The sequence below is a fragment of the Elephantulus edwardii genome, unplaced genomic scaffold, assembly GCF_000299155.1.
Source record: "Elephantulus edwardii isolate Elephantulus edwardi_28Jun2011 unplaced genomic scaffold, EleEdw1.0 scaffold00111, whole genome shotgun sequence".
In the NCBI taxonomy this organism is placed as follows: domain Eukaryota; kingdom Metazoa; phylum Chordata; class Mammalia; order Macroscelidea; family Macroscelididae; genus Elephantulus; species Elephantulus edwardii.
This window is the reverse complement of record NW_006399861.1, coordinates 11,174,668-11,188,472: the sequence shown is the minus strand read 5'-3', so window position 1 is coordinate 11,188,472 and position 13,805 is coordinate 11,174,668. Positions and strand designations below refer to the sequence as shown.

Here is a 13,805-nt window from a genome sequence, read left to right as displayed (position 1 = left end):
ATTTTAATCTGAAGCCCTCAGGCCTGGTTTTAATTGTTTTGGGTCAAACATTCTTCTAAGTGGTATAGCCCTGGTCTTTCCATTTGCTGTACAGAGAGAACTCATGGTTGCTGTGATGCTGAACACTGTGACACTGATGTGTCAAAAGTGACAATGGTTATCCATGGTGGAGAGAATTTGGTGGAGCTCCCCAATTAAAACAAGCTTGGGAGCATGAGTGGCATCCACTTCCAAAATAGCTTGCCTCCAGAAACTCTATGAATGTGGAGAACCTATGAAAGTTATATAAGTGTACAGGTCTTTCATTCATAAGCTCACTATGAGTTATCTATGAATGAATGACAGATATTTAACAATGAGAGAGCTCTGTTGGCCTAGTAGCTAGAAAGTTATGTTACCAAGCCAGAGGTAGGTGATTTTAATCTGCGGCCCTCAGGCCTGGTTTTAACTGTTTTTGGTCAAGCAATCTTCTAAGTGGTATAGCACTTGTCTGTCCATTTACTGTACAGAGATAACTTGAACTTGCTGTGATGCTAAACATTGACACTGATGTCTCAAATGTGATAATAGTTATCCATAATGGACTGTGTTTGGTGGAGCTCCCTGGTTAAAACAAGCTTGGAAGCAAGAGTGGCATCCACTTCTGAAATACCTTGCCTTCCATAAACTCTATAAAGATGGAGAAACAATGAATGTTATACACGCGTTCAGGTCTTTTACTCATAGGGTCGCTATGAGTCATCTATGGCTCAGCAGCATCTAACAACACAATATTGTAAATGATATTGCTTTCTTGTTTTTCTTCTCTGAGTTATCTTTGTTACTGTAGAGGAATCCCACTGATTTTTGGATATTGATTTTGTATTCTGCCACTCTGCTAAATTTATCTACTAGCTCTAACAGTTTTTCTGTTGAGTCTTTGGAGTTTTCTGTTTACACAATCATATCATCTGCATAGGGTGTCAGTTTAACCATCTCTTTGCCAATCAGGATGTCCTTTACTTCCTTCTTTTGCCCTATTGCCCTAGCAAGAACTTCCAATACAATATTGAATAGTAGTGGCAACAGTGGACATCCTTGTCTGGTCCCTGTTTGCAAAGAAAATACTTTCAATCTTTGTCCATTGACAATGATATTAACTCTTGGTTTTGCATATATACTTTTGACAATGTTGAGGAAATTCCCTTCTATTCCAATCTTGCTGAATGTCTTAATCAGGAAGAGGTGTTGGAATTTGTCAAATGCCTTTACTGCATCAATTGCTAGGATCATATGGTTCTTGTTATTTGTTTTGATTGTTTATCAACCATCCTTGCATACCTCTTATGAATCCCACTTGGTCATGATGAATTATTTTTTAATGTGCTTTTGGAGTCTATTATTGGCTAGGATTTTAGTAAGGATTTTTATGCCTATGTTGATGAGAGATAATGGTCTGTAGTTTCCTTTTTTGGTAGTATCTTTGCCAGTTTTCACTATTAGTATTGTGCTTGCTTCATAGAATGTCTCAAGGAGACATTCTTTTTCTGTATTTTCAAATAACTTAAGAAAAATTGGTGATAAATCTCTGAATGTTTGGTAGAATTCAAATATAAAGCCATCTGGTCCAGGACTTTTTTTTTTTTGTGGGGTAGTCTTATGTATGACCTGATCAAATTGTTCTTTTGTGATGGGTCAATTCAAGTGTTCTCCATGTGACTGTGTCAATCTGGGTAGGGCATGAGTTTCAAGGAATTTGTCCATTTCCTCCACATTTTCAAATTTATCTGAGTATAGATTTCCATAATATTCTGATACTATAGCTTTGATTTCCTTGGGTTCTGTGTGATGTCACCTCTATCATTCCTTAATTGAATTATTTTAGTCTTCTCCTTTCTTACTTTAGTTATGTTTGCCAGTGATGTCAATTTTATTGACCCTTTCAAAAAACCAACATCTAGTCTTATTGATGGTTTCAATTGTTTGTGTTTTCTATCTCATTAATTTCAGCTTGTATCCTTATAATTTCCTTTTTAATCTAAAGGCTGTTGGGTTAGATTGTTATTTTTTTCTATTTTATGAAAGTGTTGAGTTAAATCGTTTATTTTGCTTCTTTTTTTATTCTTTGATGTGTGTTCCTATTGCTATGAACTGGCCCCTGAGGACTGCCTTAGTGCATCCTAGAAGTTTTGATAAATTGTATTTTAATTTTCATTTGTTTCAAGGAGAGTTTTAATTCCTTTTTTTATTGTTTCTATACCCCTGTCATACTCTGTTGTTGTTGTTAAGCACTGTTGAGTTGCAGACGACTCATAACAACCCTATGAATGAAACACCTGAACCCTGTTGTGAAACTATCATCATTACTCTAAGTTCATAGAGTTTCCAGAAACAAACTATTTTGAAAGTGGATGCCACTCCTGCTTCCAAGCCTGGGAAGCTCTGGAGCTCCACCATGGGTAATCATTAACACATTTGGCACATTAGTGTCATAGTATATAACATCATAGCAACCATGAGTTACCTCTCTACAGCAAATTGACAGATCAATGCTATTATATTACTTACAAGAAAGTTTGACCAAAAAACCAGACCCGAGGGCCACAAACTAAAGGACCAAACTGCCTTTTAAATACAATGCCAAATCCAATCAGCTCATACCCAATTGTGAATGCTGTTGTTCTTCTTGTTGTTATGTTCTTGCGACTCCTAGCGACCCTATGCAACAGCCCTAAACCCGGCTCTATCCTGTGCCAATCGCATTGCCTCTGACACACCCATCCCTATTACCCCAGTCACTGAATCAATCCACCTCATAGAGGGTCTTCCCCTCTTGGGCTGTCCCTCCACCCTCCCAAGCATGATGTCCCTGTCCAAGGACCTCTCCCTCCTTACAACATGTTCAAAGTATGTCAGATGAAGCCTCAGAATCCTTGCCTCCAAGGAGTAGCCTGATTTAACCCTCTTTCGGATGAATCTGTTTGTTTTCTTGGCAGTCCATGGTACATTCAATACTCTTCTCCAGCACCACAGCACAAGGGCATCAATTGTCCTTCTATCTTTCCTAGTCATTGTCCAACTCCCTGATGCATAAGAAGTGATTGCAAAGACCATGGCCTGTATCAGACACATCTTAGTCTCCAGAGTGACACCATTGCTCTTCAGTACTTTGGAGAGGTCCCTAACAGCAGACTTTCCCATAGCAATGCTTTTTTTTTTTTTTATTTCCTGGCTACTGGTGTCAAGAGTGTTGACCATGGAGCCAAGTAGACTAAAGTTATTAACAATCTCAATCTCTTCACCATCCATCCTGATGCTGCCAATTGGTCCAGTGGTGAGAATCTTTGTCTTCTTGATATTGACCCTCGATCCATATTGTAGGCTGCAGTCCTTGACCCTCTGCAGCAAGTGTTTCAGGTCCTCCTCAGTTTCAGCAAGCAGGCCTATGGTGATGAAGGAAGAAGTACAAACTGCTTTGAAGGAAATGGCAATAAATAAGGCCCCAGGAATAGATGGTATACCAATTGACATATTTCAGCTAATGGATGCTGCCCTGGACATGCTCACCAAGTTGTGTCAAGAAATCTGGAGGACAGCCACCTGGCCAACTGACTGGAAGAGACCTTTATTTGTTCGCATCCCAAAGAAGGGTGACCCAACTGAGTGTGGAAACTATAGAACGATATCATTGATTTCACATGCAAGTAAGATTCTACTGAAGATTATCCAAAAACGACTGGAACAGCACATCAGCAGAGAACTGCCAGAAGTCCAGGCTGGGTTTAGAAGGGGTCATGGTACTAGGGATATTGTAGCTAATGTTAGATGGATCTTAGCTGAAAGGAGGAGTACCAGAGGAATGTCTATCTGTGTTTCATTGACTATGCAAAGGCATTTGACTGTGTGGATCATAACAAACTGTGGCTGACTCTGAGAAGAATGGGAAAACCAGAACACTTGATCGTGCTAATGAGAAACCTCTACTTGGACCAAGACACAGTCGTCAGAACAGAACAAGGAAACACTGCATGGTTCAAAATTGGGAAGGGCGTGCACCAGGGATGTGTCCTGTCTCCATACCTTTTCAACCTGTATGCAGAACAGATCATCCGGGAGCCTGGGCTCTGAGGGAAAATGTGGTGTCAGGATTGGTGGAAGATCTATCAACAGTCTGCGTTATGAGGATGACACAACCCTGCTTGCTGAAACTGAGGAGGACCTGATTCTCACCACTGGCCCAATTGGCAGCATAAGGATGGATGGTGAAGAGATTGAGATTGTTCACAGCTTTAGTCTGCTTGCCTCCACAATCAACACTCTTGGCACCAGCAGCCAGAAAATTAAAAGACGTATTGCGAAGGGAAAGGCTGCTGTTAGGGACCTCTCTAAAGTACTGAAGAGCAACGGTGTGTCTCTGGAGACTAAGGTGCATCTGGTACAGGCCATGGTCTTTGCAATCCCTTGTTATGCGTCAGAAAGCTGGACAATGACCAGGGAAGATAGAAGGATAATTGATGCTTTTGAGCTTTGGTGTTGGAGAAGAGTGCTGAGGGTACCATGGACTGCTAAGAAAACAAACAGATTCATCCTGGAGAGGGTTAAACCAGGATGCTTCTTGGAGGCAAGGATTCTGGGACTTCGTCTGACATACTTTCGACATGTTGTAAGGAGGGACCGGTCCTTGGAGAAGGACATCATGCTTGGGAGGGTGGAGGGCAGGTGCAGGAGGGGAAGGCCCTCTGGGAGGTGGATTGATTCAGTGACTGGGGCAATCAGGATGAGTGTGTCAGAGACAATGAGATTGGCACAGGACAGAGCAGAGTTTAGAGCTGTTGTTTAAAGGGTTGCTATGAGTCGCAAGCCACTCGATGGCACATAACAACAACAACATAATATATTTAATGTTAAACATATTGGCTTAAGTTTAAGAATAAGAAATATGTTAGAAAATTGCTGTGTTTTATGTTAGAAATAAGAAATACGTTAGGAATTTGCTAGGTTATATTTTAGAAAATGTGTTAGGAATATTTGTGAAAAATATACTAAACTGTTTGATATGTCCAAACAGGCCCTTAGTGGCTGTAAGTTCCTATTGGCCGCCACAGGTGTAAAGCTCTGATAAGGGAATATGACTTGTTACTGCCCATGTTGCCAAAGGAACACAACTAGTATAAAAATGATTGGTCATACCCATGTTATTTTGGAACTAATGTGATTGATTATACAACTTGTTTTGAAATTAATATGGCTGGTAAAATCCAAAGTTTAAATATCGTTATGAGTAATAGTATTGGTTAAATAAATGTAATACCCAAAGTTTGAATGTTGTTGGTTGAATACAGTGTAGCACCCAACAGCAGCCAAAGGTATTTTGAGGGACTCAGCTAAAATCTTCACTTCTGCCAATCACAATGAGTTGAACACTGGAGACCCAAAGGCTTTTTCGGAGCTGAAGGCTCAAGGGCTCTTTTTAGAGCTGAAGACCCAAAGGCATTTTGATGAGCCAAAGACTCTGGCCGTACTAATGACGTTAAGCTGCAGACTCTGGCCACACCAGTGACTGTGAGCTGCTGACCCTGGCCACACTGGTGACTGTGAACTGCTTAACTAGCCAAGGACCCTGACCACACAAGTGGCTATGAAAAACCAAAGAAGGAGACGAATTGGGCTGCCAGGTGTGAATGAATGTTTCCCACTATTAAGGAACCAATATGTTGTAATGAATTTATGAATTGCAATATAGATAAATTGCAACTGATTGTTGCTATGAATTATTTAATGAATCAATAAATTGAAATTGGCTTTTGTAATATGTCTACAAGTATTTAATTAATTAAAACTCAAGGCTCATGACAATAGTCAATGAAACACAGCTAGATACTCCTCTAGTATTCTGCTTTCTGCCAAGATCCAATTGACATTGGTGATCAGGTCTCTAGTGCCATGATTACTTCTAAATCCGGCTTGTATTTCTGGTAGTTCTCTGTCGCTGTATTATTCCAATAATTTTTTTATAATCTTCATCAGGATTTTGCTTGCATGTGATAGAAGTGATATTGTCCAATAATTTCTACATTCTGTTAGTTTAGCTTTGTGTGGAATGGAATAAGTATGGATCTCTTCCAGTTAGCTTGCCAGGTAGTTGTCCTCCAGATTTCTTGGCACAACCTGGTGAGCACATGCAGGACAGCATCTGTGTGTTGAAATATGTCAATTGGTATTCCATCAGTTCCTGGGGCTTTATCCTTCACCAAGTCCTTCAGAGCAACCTGCACTTCCTCCTTTATCACAATTGTTTCTTGAAATTCTTCTGTGTCAGCCAATTTTTTTGGGTACAGTGACTCTATATACTCCTTCCATCTTCTATTAAAACATTACATATCCACCATAATAAAAAGAATATGGTGCTGATTTTATGATAGACACATAGAACATGGAATAGAATTGAATTGAAAACCCAGATGAATTAAATTTATTTTATACAATAGAGCTGAATCTACTTAACAAAATAAGGCTTTTGTTGTTGTTATGTACCATTGAGTCGCCTGTGACTCTTAGCAGCCCTATGCACAACAACCCTGAACCCTGTTCTATCCTGTGCCAATTTCATTGTCTCTGATACACCTACCCCAATTACCTCAGTCACTGAATCAATCCATTTCATCAAAGGTCTTCCTCTCTTGCACTGTCCCTCCACCCTCCCAAGCATGATGTTTCTCTCCAAGGACTGGTGACTCCTTGCAACATGCCCAAAGTATGTCAGAAGCCTGGTTTCACATTCTCTAGGACAAAACTGTTTATTCTCCTATTAGTTCATGGTATGTTCAGAACTCTTCTCTAGCACCACAGCTCAAAGGTATCAATTCTCCTTCTATCATCGGTAGTCATTATCCAGCTTTCTGACACATAGCATAAGTAATTGCGAAGACTATGGCCTGGATCAGGAGCACCTTAGTCTTCAGTCTGACATATTGCTCTTCAGTACTCTAGAGATGTCCCTGACACCAGATTTTCCCCAGTGTAATTCATCTTTAGATTTCCAGGCTGCTGTTACTAAGAGTGTTGATTGTAGGGAACCAAGCAAACTAGTTAACAATCTCAATCTCTTCACCATCTATCATGATGCTGCCAATTGGCCCAGTGATGAGAATCTTTGTTTTCTTGATGTTGAGCTTCTATCCATGTTGTGCTTCAGTCCTTGACCTTCTGTAGCAAGTACTTCAGGTCCTCCTCAGTTTCAGCAAGGAGGGCTGTGTCATCTGTATAATGCAGGCTGTTGATGAGTCTTCCTCCAAGCCTGATGCCACATTCCTCCTCATAGAGCCCCACCTCCTGGATTGAAAAGGTATGGAGACGGGACACATCCCTGGCATACACCCTTCCAAATTCTAAACCATGCAATGTTTCCTTGCTCTGCTCTGACCACTGCCTCCTGGTCCAAGTATAGGTTTCACATAAGTACAATCAAGTGTTCTGGGATTCCCATTCTTCTCAGAGTTAGCCACAGTTTCTTGTGATCCACACAGTCAAACACCTTTGCATAGTCAATGAAACACAGACAGACATTCCTCTGGTACTCTCTGCTCTCAGCTAAGATTCATCTAAAATTAGCTGTAATATCCCTCGTACCATGGCCTCTTCTAAACCCAGCTTGCACATCTGGCAGTTCTCTATTGTTGTGTTGTTTCAGTCATTTTAAAAATAATTTCCTGCAGAATCTTGCTTGCATGTGATAATAATATTCAATAATTTCCACACTGTGTTGGGTCACCTTTCTTTGGAAGAGGAATAAATATGGATCTCTTCTAGGCATTTTGCCAGGTGGTAGGTTGTCCTCAAACAGATGTATGCACACCCATGTTTATTACTGTGTTATTCTCACTAGTGGAGATGGAAGCAACCCAAGTGCCCATTAACAAATGGATGGATAGAAAAACTATGGTACATTCACACAATGAAATATTATGCAGCGTTGAAAAACAATGAACTAGTAAAACCTTATACAACATGAATGACCCGGGAGGACATTATGCTGAGTGAAATATCTCAGTCACAAAAGGACAGATATGCATAACATTGCTGTTATAAAATAGGGCAGATATGGTGGATTTGGGGCAAGAGTGGGAAAAGAATGGATAATGAACAGTACATTAGATCAGATCGGGGGAAACTGTCAGAAAGGAGTCATGGGATGCACTGCAAGGAGGGCTGGGGGAGGACCAGGGGGAAGAAAATGTGCAACAATGGAAAAAATGAAAATAAAACATTTAATAGTAAATAAAAGGTATTTCATGGTAGGTCAAGGGCCTAAATGTTAAATATAAAACCATAAACTTTTGCACACCATGTTTATTGCAGCTTTGTTCACAATAGCAAAGAGCTGGAAACAACCTAAGTGCCCATCAACAAATTAATGGTTAGAGAAGCTGTGGTATATTCACACAATGGAATACTATGCTGCAGTGAAAAACAACTAATGAAATATTATTCAAAATGGATGACTGTGGAGGACATTGTGTTAAGTGAAATATCTCAGTCACAAAAGGATAAATACTGCATAGTGCCACTGTTGTAAAACGGGACTGACATCTGGGTTGGAGGGAGACCGAGAAAGATAGAATAAGTTATGTATGCTGCGTTGAAACAGATGAACTGTTTAAAAGGGATATATGATTGGGTATTGTTGTCATGATGGGAGCCCAGAATGAGGGCGGCATAGTGGAGTGGACTTCAGCAGAGGGATTTTGTAACAACGAAAGAACTTTTCTTTTACTTCTCATAATGAAGGCTGCATAGTGGAGTCGATTTGGGGGGAGGGATCTTATAACAATGGAAAATTTTTTCTTTGACTTTGCAAAGAGAAGAGCAAACTGGATGGGGGAGGTTGGGCAGGGGAAAAAATACAACAATGAGTGAATGGAAATGCAAAGTCTCTGTAAACTTTCATTAATATTAATTAATTTAAACATATTCAGCTCACTGGTACAATGACAGGCACAGAGATGAATGGAAAAGAATTGAGACCCTGGAAATCAGCCCATCTACCTATGGTCAACTGATTTTTGACAAGGAGGTGAAACCAGTTAAGTGGGGAAACGACAGCCTTTTTAACAAATGGTGTTGGCAAAATTGGAAAAATATCTGCAGAAGACTTAAGCAAAATCCACACCTCACTCCATATACAAAAACCAACTCAAAGTGGATCATGAAAAAAAAAAAAAAGTGGATCATGGACCTAGGACTAAAACCAAGGACTATAAACTTCATTAAAGAAAAGCCTGGAAAAACCTCTAGCAGTCCTAATCCACAACATAAACAGTCTTCCAAGTATCCTGAAAAATCTACAACCAGGAGAAGATAAAATAGATGAAAAGGACCTTTTAAAAATCAAATCTCTATGCACATCCAAAAAGTTTTCCAACAGGATAAAAAGGGAAGCCACAGACTGGGAAAAAGTATTTGACAATGACATGTCAGATAAGGGACTTATATCTAGAATTTATAAAATACTTGAGCACCACAACAAGATAAAGGTAAATAATCCAATCAAAAAATGGGCACAGGATATGGACAGACACTTCACCAAAGAAGACATTCAGATGGTCAAGAAGCACAGGAAGAAATGTTCAAAATCCCTAGTTCTAAGAGAGATGCAAATCAAAACAACTACGAGATGTCATCTCTCCCCAGTCAGAATAGCAAAATTTAACAGAACAGCAAGCAACAAATGCTGGCGAGGTTGTGGAGAGACTGGAGCCCTTATTCACTGTTGGTGGAAGTGTAAAATGGTGCAACCACTGTGAAAGGCGGTATGGCGCTTTCTCAAAAAGTTGCAAATAGAGATACCATTGGACCCAGCAATTCCACTCCTGGGAATATACCCTAAAGAGACCATAACAGACCTCCAAGCAGATATATGCACACCCATGTTTATCACAGCTTTTTTCACAACAACAAGGAGTTGGAAACAACCTAAGTGCCCATCAACAAATGAATGGATGGAGAAGCTGTGGTATATTCTGAATTGAGAAACAAGGGACTCAGGCAATATTATTCAAAATGGGTGACCCTCGCTGAGGACATTATACTGAGTGAAATATCTCAGTCACTAAAGGACAAACACTGCATAGTGCCATTGCTGTAGAATGAGACTGACATCAAGGTTGGGGTAAGAATGAGAAAAACTGGATGAATTATGTATACTGTATTGAAACGGATGAGGGGGAGAACAGTTTGAAAGCAATATATTATAGGGCATTATGATTATCATAAGAGTCCAGAATGAAGGTTGCAGAGTGGATTATACTCGGTGTGGGGATGTCGGGGGTGCGGGGGGATTGTATACCAATGAAGGAATTTTTCTTTTACTTTTCAAAGAGAAGAGCAAACTGCCGGGGGTGGGGGAGAGTGAGTGGGGAGAAAAGTGTGACAATGAATGAATGGAAATCCAAAATCTCTGTAAATATTCGTTGAAATTAATAATGTTGTTGTTGTTAAGTGTTGTCGAGTCACAGGTGACTCATAGTGACCCTATGAACGGGGTGCCTTTCATCCTCTTTACAGGTTCATGGGGTTTCCGGAGGCAAGCTATTATGGAAGTGGATGCCACTCCTCCTTCCAAACTTGTTTTAATTGGGGAGCTCCACCCCACTCTCCGTCCGCATTGGGTAACCAGTCATTAATGCATCTGACACATCAGTGTCACAGTGTTCAGCCTCACAGCAACCAAAAGTGACTGCAGTACAGCAACGTGTACACCAAAGCTATACAACCTAGAGGAATGTCTGAATAAAAACAATCAAAGACAGGCCCGAGGGCCGCGGATTATAAGTCACCCACCTTTGACTTGATAGCATTGCTTTCTGTCCACTGGACCAGCTGATCTCTCTCTCTATGTTGATATTATTGTTGTTAAGTGCCATTGAGTCACAGGTGACTCATAGCGACCCTATGAAGGAGAGTCCTCGACACTTGGGTGTCTTTCATCCTCTCTCCAGGTTCATAGGGTTTCTGGAGGCAAGCTATTATGGAAGTGGATGCCACTCCTCCTTCCAAGCTTGTTTTAATTGGGGGGCTCCATAAAAAAAAAAAATCAGCTCAATTTTGTCACAGTCAGTCCAGAAGCTGCGGCTGCAGAGGAGCTAACTGCTCAAGGAACCTTTGTGAAGATACTGTCTGTCCGCGTTGCCACAGCCATGGCCCACACCCTTATTTGGTAAGCCCAGCTGGTCTCAATAAATGCTTTCGGGTCATCCTTCATTGCTTCAAGGAACCTCGTTGCCTCTAACTCTTGTCTTCATAAGACTGGCACTGCTGAGGTGTCCTCTACTCTTGAAGAGCAAATTCTTGGAGCTGATAATTCTTTTGACCTTGAAGAGACTGGGTGTGTCTTGAGTATTGGTGATAGTATTGCCAGAGTATATGGGCTGAGGAATGTTCAAGCAGAGGAAATGGTAGAGTTTTCTTCAGGCTTAAAGGGTATGTCTCTGAACTTGGAACCTGACAATGTTGGTGTTGTTGTGTTTGGAAATGACAATCTAATTAAGGAAGGAGATATTGTGAAAAGGACAGGGGCCATTGTAGACAATGTTGGTGAGGAACTGCTGGGTCATGTAGTGTATGCCCTTGGTATTGCTATTGTTGGAAAGGGTCCAATTGGTTCTAAGACTCATAGGCAAGTTGCGTTGAAAGCCCCTGGAATCATTCCACGAATAAGGCTATGGATAGTTTGGTGCCAATTGGTCGTGGTCAGCGTGAGCTGATTATCGGTGACCGACAAACTGGCAAAACCTCAATTGCTATTGACACGATCATCTATCAGAAACACTTCAATGATGGGACTGATGAAAAGAAGAAGCTGTACTGTATCTATGCTGCTATTGGTCAGAAATGGTCCACTGTTGCCCAGTTGGTGAATAGAGTCACAGATGCAGATGCCACTATTGTGATTTCAGCCACTGCTTCCGATGCTGCCCCTCCGCAGTACCTGGCTCCTTATTCTGGTTGTTCTATGGGGGACTATTTTAGAGATAAAAGCAAGCATGCACTGATTATCTATGACGACTTATCCAAACAGGCTGTGGCTTACCATTGGATGTCTCTGTTGCTCCACTGACCACCAGGTCAGGAGACCTATCCTGGTGATGTGTTCTACCTGCACTCCCATCTGCTGGAGAGAGCAGCCAAGATGAACGATTCTTTTGGTGGTGGCTCCTTTACCACTTTACCGGTCATTGAAACACAAGCTGGTGATGTGTCTGCTTATATTACAACAAATGTCATCTCTATTACTGATGGACAGATCTTCTTGGAAACCGAATTGTTCTACAAAGGTATCTGCCCCGCAATTAACGTTGGTTTGTCTGTATCCTGTGTTGGGTCTGCTGTGCAGACCCGGGCCATGAAGCAGGTGGTGGGCACCATGATGGTGGTGCAGTATCATGAGGTTTCGGCTTTTACCCAGTTCAGTTCTGACCTCGACACTGCCACTCAGCAGCTCCTGAGTCGCAGTATGTATCTGACAGAGTTACTGAAGCAAGCCATTGAAGAACAAGTGGCTGTAATCTATGCTAGAGTAAGAGGGTGTCTTGATAAACTCGAGCCCAGCAAGATCATAAAGTCTGAGAATGCTTTCTTCTCTCATGTCATCAGCCAGCACCAGGTCCTGTTGGGCAACATCAAGGCTGATGGGAAGATCTCAGAACAGTCAGAAGCAAAACTGAAAGAGATTGTAACAAACTTCTGGGCTGGATTTGAAGCTTAAAATCCTATAGATCCGTATCAAATACCAGTTTTGTTTTGTCATTGTTTATTCTAGTATTTACTTTCATTTGTAAAAGGATTACTCATGTTCCTGATGTACAGAAATCACATTAAAAAGAAAAGTTCCAAGAAAAATATATTCAGCTCATAAAAAAATAAATGTTAAAAAACACCCATAAAGTTCACAAGGTCAACAAACATAAACAATTTCTGTTTCTATACACTAGCAATGAAGCATATCAAAGAGAAATTGGGAAACAGCTCTATTTAGAATAGTACCTTGTTGTTTATCTTTATGATGGAACTGATTCTTGGCTGGCCCTCCAGTGGGTTTTCAGAGACAGTAAATCACACAAGAGGGGACTGCCCATCTTTCATTTGCAGAACAGCTGATGCATTCAAGCTACTTGCCTTTGGGTTAGCAGTGTAATTCCTTACCACTAAGCGGTCAGAGTTCCTTAGAACAATACTTTATAGAATAAAATCTTAAAAGCAACAACAACAACAAACAAACAAACCCCAAACTCACTGACAGCTAGTGAATTCTGATCAATAAACTCTCCACTGGGTTTCCAAGGCAATAAGTCTTAATGGCAAGTGAACGGCCATCTTTCTCCCATGAAGAATGGATTCTTGCTACTGAAGACTGCAGCCTTTTGGTTAGCAACATAACACACTATAGCAGACTATGCCAATGGAGCTCCTTTCAGAGACTAAAATACCTAGGAATACAAAAGACTTTGCAATGAAGGCTCTGCAGAGTTTTGGTAGGTACCCAACAACAACAACAATATGCAAAAATATGCAACAGTCGTTCAAGTAAAATTTAAATAAATGTACATTTGCATTCTAGTCATTGACTGGAACATTTAATCTAGTTAAGACGACAGTGCTACCCAATTTGATCTATATATCCAATACAATCATGACAAATTTTTTTTTAGGCAGAGAGTTCATTTTATTAGTTGGGATATCAAAAAGACCACCTGGATACCTGAAATAATAGTGCCTACAAACATACACTATTTAGTGCTTTCACTGAGGAATGAACTGGGGGACTCTCA

At 40.7% G+C, this 13,805-nt stretch overlaps 1 pseudogene; it reads left to right on the top strand.

The window, feature by feature from the left end:
- LOC102847346 overlaps positions 1 to 12,742 on the top strand; it is a 21,060-nt pseudogene extending 8,318 nt beyond the window's left edge.
- Positions 12,743 to 13,805: the final 1,063 nt, after the last annotated feature.